Source organism: Coffea arabica, chromosome 11e, assembly GCF_036785885.1.
Source record: "Coffea arabica cultivar ET-39 chromosome 11e, Coffea Arabica ET-39 HiFi, whole genome shotgun sequence".
NCBI classification, from domain to species: Eukaryota; Viridiplantae; Streptophyta; class Magnoliopsida; order Gentianales; family Rubiaceae; genus Coffea; species Coffea arabica.
In genome coordinates, this window is record NC_092331.1 from 33,160,441 (window position 1) to 33,172,999 (window position 12,559).

The 12,559-nt window shown below is 42.5% G+C and overlaps 24 non-coding genes across 24 annotated transcripts; all 24 read left to right on the forward strand.

Annotated features, from left to right (window-relative positions):
* The first annotated feature begins 13 nt into the window (after window positions 1-13).
* On the forward strand, window positions 14-132 carry LOC140031758 (5S ribosomal RNA). The gene has a single exon (XR_011835681.1). It is a non-coding gene; the product is annotated as a 5S ribosomal RNA (ribosomal RNA).
* Window positions 133-543: 411 nt separating this feature from the next.
* On the forward strand, window positions 544-662 carry LOC140022283 (5S ribosomal RNA). The gene has a single exon (XR_011826265.1). It is a non-coding gene; the product is annotated as a 5S ribosomal RNA (ribosomal RNA).
* Window positions 663-1,080: 418 nt separating this feature from the next.
* Window positions 1,081-1,199, forward strand: LOC140022284 (5S ribosomal RNA). Its single transcript, XR_011826266.1, has one exon. It is a non-coding gene; the product is annotated as a 5S ribosomal RNA (ribosomal RNA).
* A 415-nt stretch (window positions 1,200-1,614) lies between these two features.
* On the forward strand, window positions 1,615-1,733 carry LOC140031759 (5S ribosomal RNA). Its single transcript, XR_011835682.1, has one exon. It is a non-coding gene; the product is annotated as a 5S ribosomal RNA (ribosomal RNA).
* A 411-nt stretch (window positions 1,734-2,144) lies between these two features.
* LOC140022285 (5S ribosomal RNA) lies at window positions 2,145-2,263 on the forward strand. The gene has a single exon (XR_011826267.1). It is a non-coding gene; the product is annotated as a 5S ribosomal RNA (ribosomal RNA).
* Window positions 2,264-2,681: 418 nt separating this feature from the next.
* Window positions 2,682-2,800, forward strand: LOC140022286 (5S ribosomal RNA). Its single transcript, XR_011826268.1, has one exon. It is a non-coding gene; the product is annotated as a 5S ribosomal RNA (ribosomal RNA).
* A 415-nt stretch (window positions 2,801-3,215) lies between these two features.
* Window positions 3,216-3,334, forward strand: LOC140022287 (5S ribosomal RNA). The gene has a single exon (XR_011826269.1). It is a non-coding gene; the product is annotated as a 5S ribosomal RNA (ribosomal RNA).
* A 416-nt stretch (window positions 3,335-3,750) lies between these two features.
* Window positions 3,751-3,869, forward strand: LOC140031760 (5S ribosomal RNA). Its single transcript, XR_011835683.1, has one exon. It is a non-coding gene; the product is annotated as a 5S ribosomal RNA (ribosomal RNA).
* Window positions 3,870-4,281: 412 nt separating this feature from the next.
* Window positions 4,282-4,400, forward strand: LOC140024012 (5S ribosomal RNA). The gene has a single exon (XR_011827979.1). It is a non-coding gene; the product is annotated as a 5S ribosomal RNA (ribosomal RNA).
* Window positions 4,401-4,815: 415 nt separating this feature from the next.
* On the forward strand, window positions 4,816-4,934 carry LOC140031761 (5S ribosomal RNA). Its single transcript, XR_011835684.1, has one exon. It is a non-coding gene; the product is annotated as a 5S ribosomal RNA (ribosomal RNA).
* A 411-nt stretch (window positions 4,935-5,345) lies between these two features.
* On the forward strand, window positions 5,346-5,464 carry LOC140022289 (5S ribosomal RNA). The gene has a single exon (XR_011826271.1). It is a non-coding gene; the product is annotated as a 5S ribosomal RNA (ribosomal RNA).
* A 418-nt stretch (window positions 5,465-5,882) lies between these two features.
* Window positions 5,883-6,001, forward strand: LOC140024157 (5S ribosomal RNA). Its single transcript, XR_011828129.1, has one exon. It is a non-coding gene; the product is annotated as a 5S ribosomal RNA (ribosomal RNA).
* Window positions 6,002-6,417: 416 nt separating this feature from the next.
* Window positions 6,418-6,536, forward strand: LOC140022290 (5S ribosomal RNA). Its single transcript, XR_011826272.1, has one exon. It is a non-coding gene; the product is annotated as a 5S ribosomal RNA (ribosomal RNA).
* A 418-nt stretch (window positions 6,537-6,954) lies between these two features.
* Window positions 6,955-7,073, forward strand: LOC140022291 (5S ribosomal RNA). The gene has a single exon (XR_011826273.1). It is a non-coding gene; the product is annotated as a 5S ribosomal RNA (ribosomal RNA).
* A 417-nt stretch (window positions 7,074-7,490) lies between these two features.
* LOC140031820 (5S ribosomal RNA) lies at window positions 7,491-7,609 on the forward strand. The gene has a single exon (XR_011835745.1). It is a non-coding gene; the product is annotated as a 5S ribosomal RNA (ribosomal RNA).
* Window positions 7,610-8,026: 417 nt separating this feature from the next.
* LOC140024752 (5S ribosomal RNA) lies at window positions 8,027-8,145 on the forward strand. Its single transcript, XR_011828728.1, has one exon. It is a non-coding gene; the product is annotated as a 5S ribosomal RNA (ribosomal RNA).
* Window positions 8,146-8,562: 417 nt separating this feature from the next.
* Window positions 8,563-8,681, forward strand: LOC140024984 (5S ribosomal RNA). The gene has a single exon (XR_011828961.1). It is a non-coding gene; the product is annotated as a 5S ribosomal RNA (ribosomal RNA).
* A 417-nt stretch (window positions 8,682-9,098) lies between these two features.
* LOC140031665 (5S ribosomal RNA) lies at window positions 9,099-9,217 on the forward strand. Its single transcript, XR_011835588.1, has one exon. It is a non-coding gene; the product is annotated as a 5S ribosomal RNA (ribosomal RNA).
* A 412-nt stretch (window positions 9,218-9,629) lies between these two features.
* LOC140022292 (5S ribosomal RNA) lies at window positions 9,630-9,748 on the forward strand. The gene has a single exon (XR_011826274.1). It is a non-coding gene; the product is annotated as a 5S ribosomal RNA (ribosomal RNA).
* A 417-nt stretch (window positions 9,749-10,165) lies between these two features.
* Window positions 10,166-10,284, forward strand: LOC140024093 (5S ribosomal RNA). The gene has a single exon (XR_011828065.1). It is a non-coding gene; the product is annotated as a 5S ribosomal RNA (ribosomal RNA).
* A 417-nt stretch (window positions 10,285-10,701) lies between these two features.
* On the forward strand, window positions 10,702-10,820 carry LOC140023339 (5S ribosomal RNA). Its single transcript, XR_011827308.1, has one exon. It is a non-coding gene; the product is annotated as a 5S ribosomal RNA (ribosomal RNA).
* Window positions 10,821-11,235: 415 nt separating this feature from the next.
* On the forward strand, window positions 11,236-11,354 carry LOC140023401 (5S ribosomal RNA). Its single transcript, XR_011827370.1, has one exon. It is a non-coding gene; the product is annotated as a 5S ribosomal RNA (ribosomal RNA).
* A 416-nt stretch (window positions 11,355-11,770) lies between these two features.
* LOC140022293 (5S ribosomal RNA) lies at window positions 11,771-11,889 on the forward strand. The gene has a single exon (XR_011826275.1). It is a non-coding gene; the product is annotated as a 5S ribosomal RNA (ribosomal RNA).
* A 417-nt stretch (window positions 11,890-12,306) lies between these two features.
* LOC140032447 (5S ribosomal RNA) lies at window positions 12,307-12,425 on the forward strand. The gene has a single exon (XR_011836373.1). It is a non-coding gene; the product is annotated as a 5S ribosomal RNA (ribosomal RNA).
* The last annotated feature ends 134 nt before the right edge of the window (window positions 12,426-12,559 follow it).

The following is a 12,559-nucleotide window of genomic DNA, read 5'->3' on the forward strand; positions in this document are numbered from 1 at the left end:
AAAGGAACATGGCGGGTGCGATCATACCAGCACTAATGCACCGGATCCCATCAGAACTCCGAAGTTAAGCATGCTTGGGCGAGAGTAGTACTAGGATGGGTGACCCCCTGGGAAGTCCTCTTGTTGCACCCCTCTCTTTTTTGTTTCGAAATTCAAATTTTCTATTCGTTCTTTATCCTGTAGTAATTTAGGTCCTTCGGAACGATTGCTTTATATTTTGCTTCTTCTCGAAGCATGAAGGCGGATCTGAAGCGAGACAAATCAGGAACGGTACGGCTCGATCAAAGCCCGAATCGTCGCTCAAATTTGTCGGCGCAAATGTATCAGCGCAAGCGTGAAGGATTGATTTCATGATAATTTACAGTTGCGGGATGATGGAAAAAAACAGGGGGCAAATCAATATAAAAAAAATTATGAGAGCAAATAAATAAAAGGATAATAGGAAAATGCTTGAATTGACGCTTAAAATGAATTTCGGTCTAGAAAAGCCACACTGCTTCGCAGGACGGGTAGTTTAAAAGAATAAAGCGAAAGGAATATGGCGGGTGCGATCATACCAGCACTAATGCACCGGATCCCATCAGAACTTCGAAATTAAGCGTGTTTGGGCGAGAGTAGTACTTGGATTGGTGACCCCCTGGGAAGTCCTCGTGTTGCACCCCCCTCTTTTTTGTTTCGAAATCCAAATTTTTCCTATTCGTTCTTTATCCTGTAGTAATTTAGCTCCGTCGGAACGATTGCTTAATATTTTGCTTCTTGTCGAAGCGTGAAGGAGGATATGAAGGCGCGAGACAAATCAGGAACGGTACGGCTCGATCAAAGCCCGGATCGTCGCTCAAATTTGTCGGCGCAAATGTATCAGCGCAAGCGTGAAGGATTGATTTCATGATAATTTAGAGTTGTGGGATGATGGAAAAAAACAGGGGGCAAATCAATAACAAAAAAAAATATGAAAGCAAATAAATAAAAGGATAATAGGAAAATGCTTGAATTGACGCTTAAAATGAATTTCGGTCTAGAAAAGCCACACTGCTTCGCAGGACGGGGTAGTTTAAAAGAATAAAGCGAAAGGAATATGGTGGGTGCGATCATACCAGCACTAATGCACCGGATCCCATCAGAACTTCGAAATTAAGCGTGTTTGGGCGAGAGTAGTACTTGGATTGGTGACCCCCTGGGAAGTCCTCGTGTTGCACCCCTCTCTTTTTTGTTTCGAAATCCAAATTTCCTATTCGTTCTTTATCCTGTAGTAATTTAGCTCCGTCGGAACGATTGCTTAATATTTTGCTTCTTGTCGAAGCGTGAAGGAGGATCTGAAGGCGCGAGACAAATCAGGAACGGTACGGCTCGATCAAAGCCCGGATCGTCGCTCAAATTTGTCGGCGCAAATGTATCAGCGCAAGCGTGAAGGATTGATTTCATGATAATTTAGAGTTGCGGGATGATGGAAAAAAACAGGGGGCAAATCAATAACAAAAAAAATATGAAAGCAAATAAATAAAAGGATAATAGGAAAATGCTTGAATTGACGCTTAAAATGAATTTCGGTCTAGAAAAGCCACACTGCTTCGCAGGACGGGGTAGTTTAAAAGAATAAAGCGAAAGGAACATGGCGGGTGCGATCATACCAGCACTAATGCACCGGATCCCATCAGAACTCCGAAGTTAAGCATGCTTGGGCGAGAGTAGTACTAGGATGGGTGACCCCCTGGGAAGTCCTCTTGTTGCACCCCTCTCTTTTTTGTTTCGAAATTCAAATTTTCTATTCGTTCTTTATCCTGTAGTAATTTAGGTCCTTCGGAACGATTGCTTTATATTTTGCTTCTTCTCGAAGCATGAAGGCGGATCTGAAGCGAGACAAATCAGGAACGGTACGGCTCGATCAAAGCCCGAATCGTCGCTCAAATTTGTCGGCGCAAATGTATCAGCGCAAGCGTGAAGGATTGATTTCATGATAATTTACAGTTGCGGGATGATGGAAAAAAACAGGGGGCAAATCAATATAAAAAAAATTATGAGAGCAAATAAATAAAAGGATAATAGGAAAATGCTTGAATTGACGCTTAAAATGAATTTCGGTCTAGAAAAGCCACACTGCTTCGCAGGACGGGTAGTTTAAAAGAATAAAGCGAAAGGAATATGGCGGGTGCGATCATACCAGCACTAATGCACCGGATCCCATCAGAACTTCGAAATTAAGCGTGTTTGGGCGAGAGTAGTACTTGGATTGGTGACCCCCTGGGAAGTCCTCGTGTTGCACCCCCCTCTTTTTTGTTTCGAAATCCAAATTTTTCCTATTCGTTCTTTATCCTGTAGTAATTTAGCTCCGTCGGAACGATTGCTTAATATTTTGCTTCTTGTCGAAGCGTGAAGGAGGATATGAAGGCGCGAGACAAATCAGGAACGGTACGGCTCGATCAAAGCCCGGATCGTCGCTCAAATTTGTCGGCGCAAATGTATCAGCGCAAGCGTGAAGGATTGATTTCATGATAATTTAGAGTTGTGGGATGATGGAAAAAAACAGGGGGCAAATCAATAACAAAAAAAAATATGAAAGCAAATAAATAAAAGGATAATAGGAAAATGCTTGAATTGACGCTTAAAATGAATTTCGGTCTAGAAAAGCCACACTGCTTCGCAGGATGGGGTAGTTTAAAAGAATAAAGCGAAAGGAATATGGTGGGTGCGATCATACCAGCACTAATGCACCGGATCCCATCAGAACTTCGAAATTAAGCGTGTTTGGGCGAGAGTAGTACTTGGATTGGTGACCCCCTGGGAAGTCCTCGTGTTGCACCCCTCTCTTTTTTGTTTCGAAATCCAAATTTCCTATTCGTTCTTTATCCTGCAGTAATTTAGCTCCGTCGGAACGATTGCTTAATATTTTGCTTCTTGTCGAAGCGTGAAGGAGGATCTGAAGGCGCGAGACAAATCAGGAACGGTACGGCTCGATCAAAGCCCGGATCGTCGCTCAAATTTGTCGGCGCAAATGTATCAGCGCAAGCGTGAAGGATTGATTTCATGATAATTTAGAGTTGCGGGATGATGGAAAAAAACAGGGGGCAAATCAATATAAAAAAAATTATGAGAGCAAATAAATAAAAGGATAATAGGAAAATGCTTGAATTGACGCTTAAAATGAATTTCGGTCTAGAAAAGCCACACTGCTTCGCAGGACGGGGTAGTTTAAAAGAATAAAGCGAAAGGAATATGGCGGGTGCGATCATACCAGCACTAATGCACCGGATCCCATCAGAACTTCGAAATTAAGCGTGTTTGGGCGAGAGTAGTACTTGGATTGGTGACCCCCTGGGAAGTCCTCGTGTTGCACCCCTCTCTTTTTTGTTTCGAAATCCAAATTTCCTATTCGTTCTTTATCCTGTAGTAATTTAGCTCATTCGGAACGATTGCTTAATATTTTGCTTCTTGTCGAAGCGTGAAGGAGGATCTGAAGGTGCGAGACAAATCAGGAACGGTACGGCTCGATCAAAGCCCGGATCGTCGCTCAAATTTGTCGGCGCAAATGTATCAGCGCAAGCGTTAAGGATTGATTTCATGATAATTTAGAGTTGCGGGATGATGGAAAAAAACCGGGGGTAAATCAATAACAAAAAAAAATATGAAAGCAAATAAATAAAAGGATAATAGGAAAATGCTTGAATTGACGCTTAAAATGAATTTCGGTCTAGAAAAGCCACACTGCTTCGCAGGACGGGGTAGTTTAAAAGAATAAAGCGAAAGGAACATGGCGGGTGCGATCATACCAGCACTAATGCACCGGATCCCATCAGAACTCCGAAGTTAAGCATGCTTGGGCGAGAGTAGTACTAGGATGGGTGACCCCCTGGGAAGTCCTCTTGTTGCACCCCTCTCTTTTTTGTTTCGAAATTCAAATTTTCTATTCGTTCTTTATCCTGTAGTAATTTAGGTCCTTCGGAACGATTGCTTTATATTTTGCTTCTTCTCGAAGCATGAAGGAGGATCTGAAGCGAGACAAATCAGGAACGGTACGGCTCGATCAAAGCCCGAATCGTCGCTCAAATTTGTCGGCGCAAATGTATCAGCGCAAGCGTGAATGATTGATTTCATGATAATTTAGAGTTGCGGGATGATGGAAAAAAACAGGGGGCAAATCAATATAAAAAAAATTATGAAAGCAAATAAATAAAAGGATAATAGGAAAATGCTTGAATTGACGCTTAAAATGAATTTCGGTCTAGAAAAGCCACACTGCTTCGCAGGACGGGGTAGTTTAAAAGAATAAAGCGAAAGGAATATGGCGGGTGCGATCATACCAGCACTAATGCACCGGATCCCATCAGAACTTCAAAATTAAGCGTGTTTGGGCGAGAGTAGTACTTGGATTGGTGACCCCCTGGGAAGTCCTCGTGTTGCACCCCTCTCTTTTTTGTTTCGAAATCCAAATTTCCTATTCGTTCTTTATCCTGTAGTAATTTAGCTCCGTCGGAACGATTGCTTAATATTTTGCTTCTTGTCGAAGCGTGAAGGAGGATCTGAAGGCGCGAGACAAATCAGGAACGGTACGGCTCGATCAAAGCCCGGATCGTCGCTCAAATTTGTCGGCGCAAATGTATCAGCGCAAGCGTGAAGGATTGATTTCATGATAATTTAGAGTTGCGGGATGATGGAAAAAAACAGGGGGCAAATCAATAACAAAAAAAATATGAAAGCAAATAAATAAAAGGATAATAGGAAAATGCTTGAATTGACGCTTAAAATGAATTTCGGTCTAGAAAAGCCACACTGCTTCGCAGGACGGGGTAGTTTAAAAGAATAAAGCGAAAGGAACATGGCGGGTGCGATCATACCAGCACTAATGCACCGGATCCCATCAGAACTCCGAAGTTAAGCATGCTTGGGCGAGAGTAGTACTAGGATGGGTGACCCCCTGGGAAGTCCTCTTGTTGCACCCCTCTCTTTTTTGTTTCGAAATTCAAATTTTCTATTCGTTCTTTATCCTGTAGTAATTTAGGTCCTTCGGAACGATTGCTTTATATTTTGCTTCTTCTCGAAGCATGAAGGCGGATCTGAAGCGAGACAAATCAGGAACGGTACGGCTCGATCAAAGCCCGAATCGTCGCTCAAATTTGTCGGCGCAAATGTATCAGCGCAAGCGTGAAGGATTGATTTCATGATAATTTACAGTTGCGGGATGATGGAAAAAAACAGGGGGCAAATCAATATAAAAAAAATTATGAGAGCAAATAAATAAAAGGATAATAGGAAAATGCTTGAATTGACGCTTAAAATGAATTTCGGTCTAGAAAAGCCACACTGCTTCGCAGGACGGGTAGTTTAAAAGAATAAAGCGAAAGGAATATGGCGGGTGCGATCATACCAGCACTAATGCACCGGATCCCATCAGAACTTCGAAATTAAGCGTGTTTGGGCGAGAGTAGTACTTGGATTGGTGACCCCCTGGGAAGTCCTCGTGTTGCACCCCCCTCTTTTTTGTTTCGAAATCCAAATTTTTCCTATTCGTTCTTTATCCTGTAGTAATTTAGCTCCGTCGGAACGATTGCTTAATATTTTGCTTCTTGTCGAAGCGTGAAGGAGGATATGAAGGCGCGAGACAAATCAGGAACGGTACGGCTCGATCAAAGCCCGGATCGTCGCTCAAATTTGTCGGCGCAAATGTATCAGCGCAAGCGTGAAGGATTGATTTCATGATAATTTAGAGTTGTGGGATGATGGAAAAAAACAGGGGGCAAATCAATAACAAAAAAAAATATGAAAGCAAATAAATAAAAGGATAATAGGAAAATGCTTGAATTGACGCTTAAAATGAATTTCGGTCTAGAAAAGCCACACTGCTTCGCAGGACGGGGTAGTTTAAAAGAATAAAGCGAAAGGAATATGGTGGGTGCGATCATACCAGCACTAATGCACCGGATCCCACCAGAACTTCGAAATTAAGCGTGTTTGGGCGAGAGTAGTACTTGGATTGGTGACCCCCTGGGAAGTCCTCGTGTTGCACCCCTCTCTTTTTTGTTTCGAAATCCAAATTTCCTATTCGTTCTTTATCCTGCAGTAATTTAGCTCCGTCGGAACGATTGCTTAATATTTTGCTTCTTGTCGAAGCGTGAAGGAGGATCTGAAGGCGCGAGACAAATCAGGAACGGTACGGCTCGATCAAAGCCCGGATCGTCGCTCAAATTTGTCGGCGCAAATGTATCAGCGCAAGCGTGAATGATTGATTTCATGATAATTTAGAGTTGCGGGATGATGGAAAAAAACAGGGGGCAAATCAATAACAAAAAAAAATATGAAAGCAAATAAATAAAAGGATAATAGGAAAATGCTTGAATTGACGCTTAAAATGAATTTCGGTATAGAAAAGCCACACTGCTTCGCAGGACGGGGTAGTTTAAAAGAATAAAGCGAAAGAAATATGGCGGGTGCGATCATACCAGCACTAATGCACCGGATCCCATCAGAACTTCGAAATTAAGCGTGTTTGGGCGAGAGTAGTACTTGGATTGGTGACCCCCTGGGAAGTCCTCGTGTTGCACCCCTCTCTTTTTTGTTTCGAAATCCAAATTTCCTATTCGTTCTTTATCCTGTTGTAATTTAGCTCTGTCGGAACGATTGCTTAATATTTTGCTTCTTGTCGAAGCGTGAAGGAGGATCTGAAGGCGCGAGACAAATCAGGAACGGTACGGTTCGATCAAAGCCCGGATCGTCGCTCAAATTTGTCGGCGCAAATGTATCAGCGCAAGCGTGAAGGATTGATTTCATGATAATTTTGAGTTGCGGGATGATGGAAAAAAAAAGGGGGCAAATCAATAACAAAAAAAAAAATATGAAAGCAAATAAATAAAAGGATAATAGGAAAATGCTTGAATTGACGCTTAAAATGAATTTCGGTCTAGAAAAGCCACACTGCTTCGCAGGACGGGGTAGTTTAAAAGAATAAAGCGAAAGGAATATGGCGGGTGCGATCATACCAGCACTAATGCACCGGATCCCATCAGAACTTCGAAATTAAGCGTGTTTGGGCGAGAGTAGTACTTGGATTGGTGACCCCCTGGGAAGTCCTCGTGTTGCACCCCTCTCTTTTTTGTTTCGAAATCCAAATTTCCTATTCGGTCTTTATCCAGTAGTAATTTAGTTCCGTCGGAACGATTGCTTAATATTTTGCTTCTTGTCGAAGTGTGAAGGAGGATCTGAAGGCGCGAGACAAATCAGGAACGGTACGGTTCGATCAATGCCCGGATCGTCGCTCAAATTTGTCGGCGCAAATGTATCAGCGCAAGCGTGAAGGATTGATTTCATGATAATTTAGAGTTGCGGGATGATGGAAAAAAACAGGGGGCAAATCAATAACAAAAAAAAAATATGAAAGCAAATAAACAAAAAGGTAAGAGAAAAATGCTTGAATTGACGCTTAAAATGAATTTCGGTCTAGAAAAGCCACACTGCTTCGCAGGACGGGATGGTTTAAAAGAATAAAGCGAAAGGAACATGGCGGGTGCGATCATACCAGCACTAATGCACCGGATCCCATCAGAACTCCGAAGTTAAGCATGCTTGGGCGAGAGTAGTACTAGGATGGGTGACCCCCTGGGAATTCCACTTGTTGCACCCCTCTTTTTTTTGTTTCGAAATCCAAATTTCCTATTCGTTCTTTATCCTGTAGTAATTTAGCTCCGTCGGAACGATTGCTTAATATTTTGCTTCTTGTCGAAGCGTGAAGGAGGATCTGAAGGCGCGAGACAAATCAGAAACGGTACGGCTCGATCAAAGCCCGGATCGTCGCTCAAATTTGTCGGCACAAATGTATCAGCGCAAGCGTGAAGGATTGATTTCATGATAATTTAGAGTTGCGGGATGATGGAAAAAAACAGGGGGCAAATCAATAACAAAAAAAAAATATGAAAGCAAATAAATAAAAGGATAATAGGAAAATGCTTGAATTGACGCTTAAAATGAATTTCGGTCTAGAAAAGCCACACTGCTTCGCAGGACGGGGTAGTTTAAAAGAATAAAGCGAAAGGAACATGGCGAGTGTGATCATACCAGCACTAATGCACCGGATCCCATCAGAACTCCGAAGTTAAGCATGCTTGGGCGAGAGTAGTACTAGGAAGGGTGACACCCTGGGAATTCCTCTTGTTGCACCCCTCTCTTTTTTATTTCGAAATTCAAATTTTCTATTCGTTCTTTATCCTGTAGTAATTTAGGTCCTTCGGAACGATTGCTTCATATTTTGCTTTTTCTCGAAGCATGAAGGCGGATCTGAAGGCGCGAGACAAATCAGGAACGGTACGGCTCGATCAAAGCCCGGATCGTCGCTCAAATTTGTCGGCGCAAATGTATCAGCGCAAGCGTGAAGGATTGATTTCATGATAATTTAGAGTTGCGGGATGATGGAAAAAAACAGGGGGCAAATCAATAACAAAAAAAAAATATGAAAGCAAATAAATAAAAGGATAATAGGAAAATGCTTGAATTGACGCTTAAAATGAATTTCGGTCTAGAAAAGCCACACTGCTTCGCAGGACGGGGTAGTTTAAAAGAATAAAGTGAAAGGAATATGGCGGGTGCGATCGTACCAGCACTAATGCACCGGATCCCATCAGAACATCGAAATTAAGCGTGTTTGGGCGAGAGTAGTACTTGGATTGGTGACCCCCTGGGAAGTCCTCGTGTTGCACCCCTCTCTTTTTTGTTTCGAAATCTAAATTTCCTATTCGTTCTTTATCCTGTAGTAATTTAGCTCCGTCGGAACGATTGCTTAATATTTTGCTTCTTGTCGAAGCGTGAAGGAGGATCTGAAGGCGCGAGACAAATCAGGAACGGTACGGCTCGATCAAAGCCCGGATCGTCGCTCAAATTTGTCGGCGCAAATGTATCAGCGCAAGCGTGAAGGATTGATTTCATGATAATTTAGAGTTGCGGGATGATGGAAAAAAACAGGGGGCAAATCAATAACAAAAAAAAAATAGGAAAGCAAATAAATAAAAGGATAATAGGAAAACGCTTGAATTGACGCTTAAAATGAATTTCGGTCTAGAAAAGCCACACTGCTTCGCAGGACGGGGTAGTTTAAAAGAATAAAGCGAAAGGAACATGGCGGGTGCGATCATACCAGCACTAATGCACCGGATCCCATCAGAACTCCGAAGTTAAGCATGCTTGGGTGAGAGTAGTACTAGGATGGGTGACCCCCTGGGAAGTCCTCTTGTTGCACCCCTCTCTTTTTTGTTTCGAAATTCAAATTTTCTATTCGTTCTTTATCCTGTAGTAATTTAGGTCCTTCGGAACGATTGCTTTATATTTTGCTTCTTCTCGAAGCATGAAGGCGGATCTGAAGCGAGACAAATCAGGAACGGTACGGCTCGATCAAAGCCCGAATCGTCGCTCAAATTTGTCGGCGCAAATGTATCAGCGCAAGCGTGAAGGATTGATTTCATGATAATTTAGAGTTGCGGGATGATGGAAAAAAACAGGGGGCAAATCAATATAAAAAAAATTATGAAAGCAAATAAATAAAAGGATAATAGGAAAATGCTTGAATTGACGCTTAAAATGAATTTCGGTCTAGAAAAGCCACACTGCTTCGCAGGACGGGGTAGTTTAAAAGAATAAAGCGAAAGGAATATGGCGGGTGCGATCATACCAGCACTAATGCACCGGATCCCATCAGAACTTCGAAATTAAGCGTGTTTGGGCGAGAGTAGTACTTGGATTGGTGACCCCCTGGGAAGTCCTCGTGTTGCACCCCTCTCTTTTTTGTTTCGAAATCCAAATTTCCTATTCGTTCTTTATCCTGTAGTAATTTGGCTCCGTCGGAACGATTGCTTAATATTTTGCTTCTTGTCGAAGCGTGAAGGAGGATCTGAAGGCGCGAGACAAATCAGGAACGGTACGGCTCGATCAAAGCCCGGATCGTCGCTCAAATTTGTCGGCGCAAATGTATCACCGCAAGCGTGAAGGATTGATTTCATGATAATTTAGAGTTGCGGGATGATGGAAAAAAACAGGGGGCAAATCAATAACAAAAAAAAAATATGAAAGCAAATAAATAAAAGGATAATAGGAAAATGCTTGAATTGACGCTTAAAATGAATTTCGGTCTAGAAAAGCCACACTGCTTCGCAGGACGGGGTAGTTTAAAAGAATAAAGCGAAAGGAACGTTGTTGGTGCGATCATACCAGCACTAATGCACCGTATCCCATCAGAACTCCGAAGTTAAGCGTGCTTGGGCGTGAGCAGTATTAGGATGGGTGACCCCCTGGGAATTCCTCTTGTTGCACCCCTCTCTTTTTTGTTTCGAAATTCAAATTTTCTATTCGTTCTTTATCCTGTAGTAATTTAGGTCCTTCGGAACGATTTCTTTATATTTTGCTTCTTCTCGAAGCATGAAGGCGGATCTGAAGGCGCGAGACAAATCAGGAACGGTACGGCTCGATCAAAGCCCGGATCGTCGCTCAAATTTATCGGCGCAAATGTATCAGCGCAAGCGTGAAGGATTGATTTCATGATAATTTAGAGTTGCAGGATGATGGAAAAAAACAGGGGGCAAATCAATAACAAAAAAAAAATATGAAAGCAAATAAATAAAAGGATAATAGGAAAATGCTTGAATTGACGCTTAAAATGAATTTCGGTCTAGAAAAGCCACACTGCTTCGCAGGACGGGGTAGTTTAAAAGAATAAAGCGAAAGGAACATGGCGGGTGCGATCATACCAGCACTAATGCACCGGATCCCATCAGAACTCCGAAGTTAAGCATGCTTGGGCGAGAGTAGTGTTAGGATGGGTGACCCCCTGGGAATTCCTCTTGTTGCACCCTCTCTTTTTTGTTTCGAAATTCAAATTTTCTATTCGTTCTTTATCCTGTAGTAATTTAGCTCCGTCGGAACGATTGCTTAATATTTTGCTTCTTGTCGAAGCGTGAAGGAGGATCTGAAGGCGCGAGACAAATCAGGAACGGTACGGCTCGATCAAAGCCCGGATCGTCGCTCAAATTTGTCGGCGCAAATGTATCAGCGCAAGCGTGAAGGATTGATTTCATGATAATGTAGAGTTGCGGGATGATGGAAAAAAACAGGGGGCAAATCAATAAGAAAAAAAATTATGAAAGCAAATAAATAAAAGGATAATAGGAAAATGCTTGAATTGACGCTTAAAATGAATTTCGGTCTAAAAAAGCCACACTGCTTCGTAGGACGGGGTAGTTTAAAAGAATAAAGCGAAAGGAACGTTGTGGGTGCGATCATACCAGCACTAATGCACCGTATCCCATCAGAACTCCGAAGTTAAGCGTGCTTGGGCGTGAGCAGTATTAGGATGGGTGACCCCCTGGGAATTCCTCTTGTTGCACCCCTCTCTTTTTTGTTTCGAAATTCAAATTTTCTATTCGTTCTTTATCCTGTAGTAATTTAGGTCCTTCGGAACGATTTCTTTATATTTTGCTTCTTCTCGAAGCATGAAGGCGGATCTGAAGGCGCGAGACAAATCAGGAACGGTACGGCTCGATCAAAGCCCGGATCGTCGCTCAAATTTATCGGCGCAAATGTATCAGCGCAAGCGTGAAGGATTGATTTCATGATAATGTAGAGTTGCGGGATGATGGAAAAAAACAAGGGGCAAATCAATAACAAAAAAAATTACGAAAGCAAATAAATAAAAGGATAATAGGAAAATGCTTGAATTGACGCTTAAAATGAATTTCGGTCTAGAAAAGCCACACTGCTTCGCAGGACGGGGTAGTTTAAAAGAATAAAGCGAAAGGAATATGGCGGGTGCGATCATACCAGCACTAATGCACCGGATCCCATCAGAACTTCGAAATTAAGCGTGTTTGGGCGAGAGTAGTACTTGGATTGGTGACCCCCTGGGAAGTCCTCGTGTTGCACCCCTCTCTTTTTTGTTTCGAAATCCAAATTTCCTATTCGTTCTTTATCCTGTAGTAATTTAGGTCCTTCGGAACGATTGCTTTATATTTTGCTTCGTCTCGAAGCGTGAAGGCGGATCTGAAGGCGCGAGACAAATCAGGAACGGTACGGCTCGATCAAACCCCGGATCGTCGCTCAAATTTATCGGCGCAAATGTATCAGCGCAAGCGTGAAGGATTGATTTGATGATAATTTAGAGTTGCGGGATGATGGAAAAAAACAGGGGGCAAATCAATAACAAAAAAAAAATATGAAAGCAAATAAATAAAAGGATAATAGGAAAACGCTTGAATTGACGCTTAAAATGAATTTCGGTCTAGAAAAGCCACACTGCTTCGCAGGACGGGGTAGTTTAAAAGAATAAAGCGAAAGGAACATGGCGGGTGCGATCATACCAGCACTAATGCACCGGATCCCATCAGAACTCCGAAGTTAAGCATGCTTGGGCGAGAGTAGTGCTAGGATGGGTGACCCCCTGGGAATTCCTCTTGTTGCACCCCTCTCTTGTTTGTTTCGAAATTCAAATTTTCTATTCGTTCTTTATCCTGTAGTAATTTAGCTCCGTCGGAACGATTGCTTAATATTTTGCTTCTTGTCGAAGCGTGAAGGAGGATCTGAAGGCGCGAGACAAATC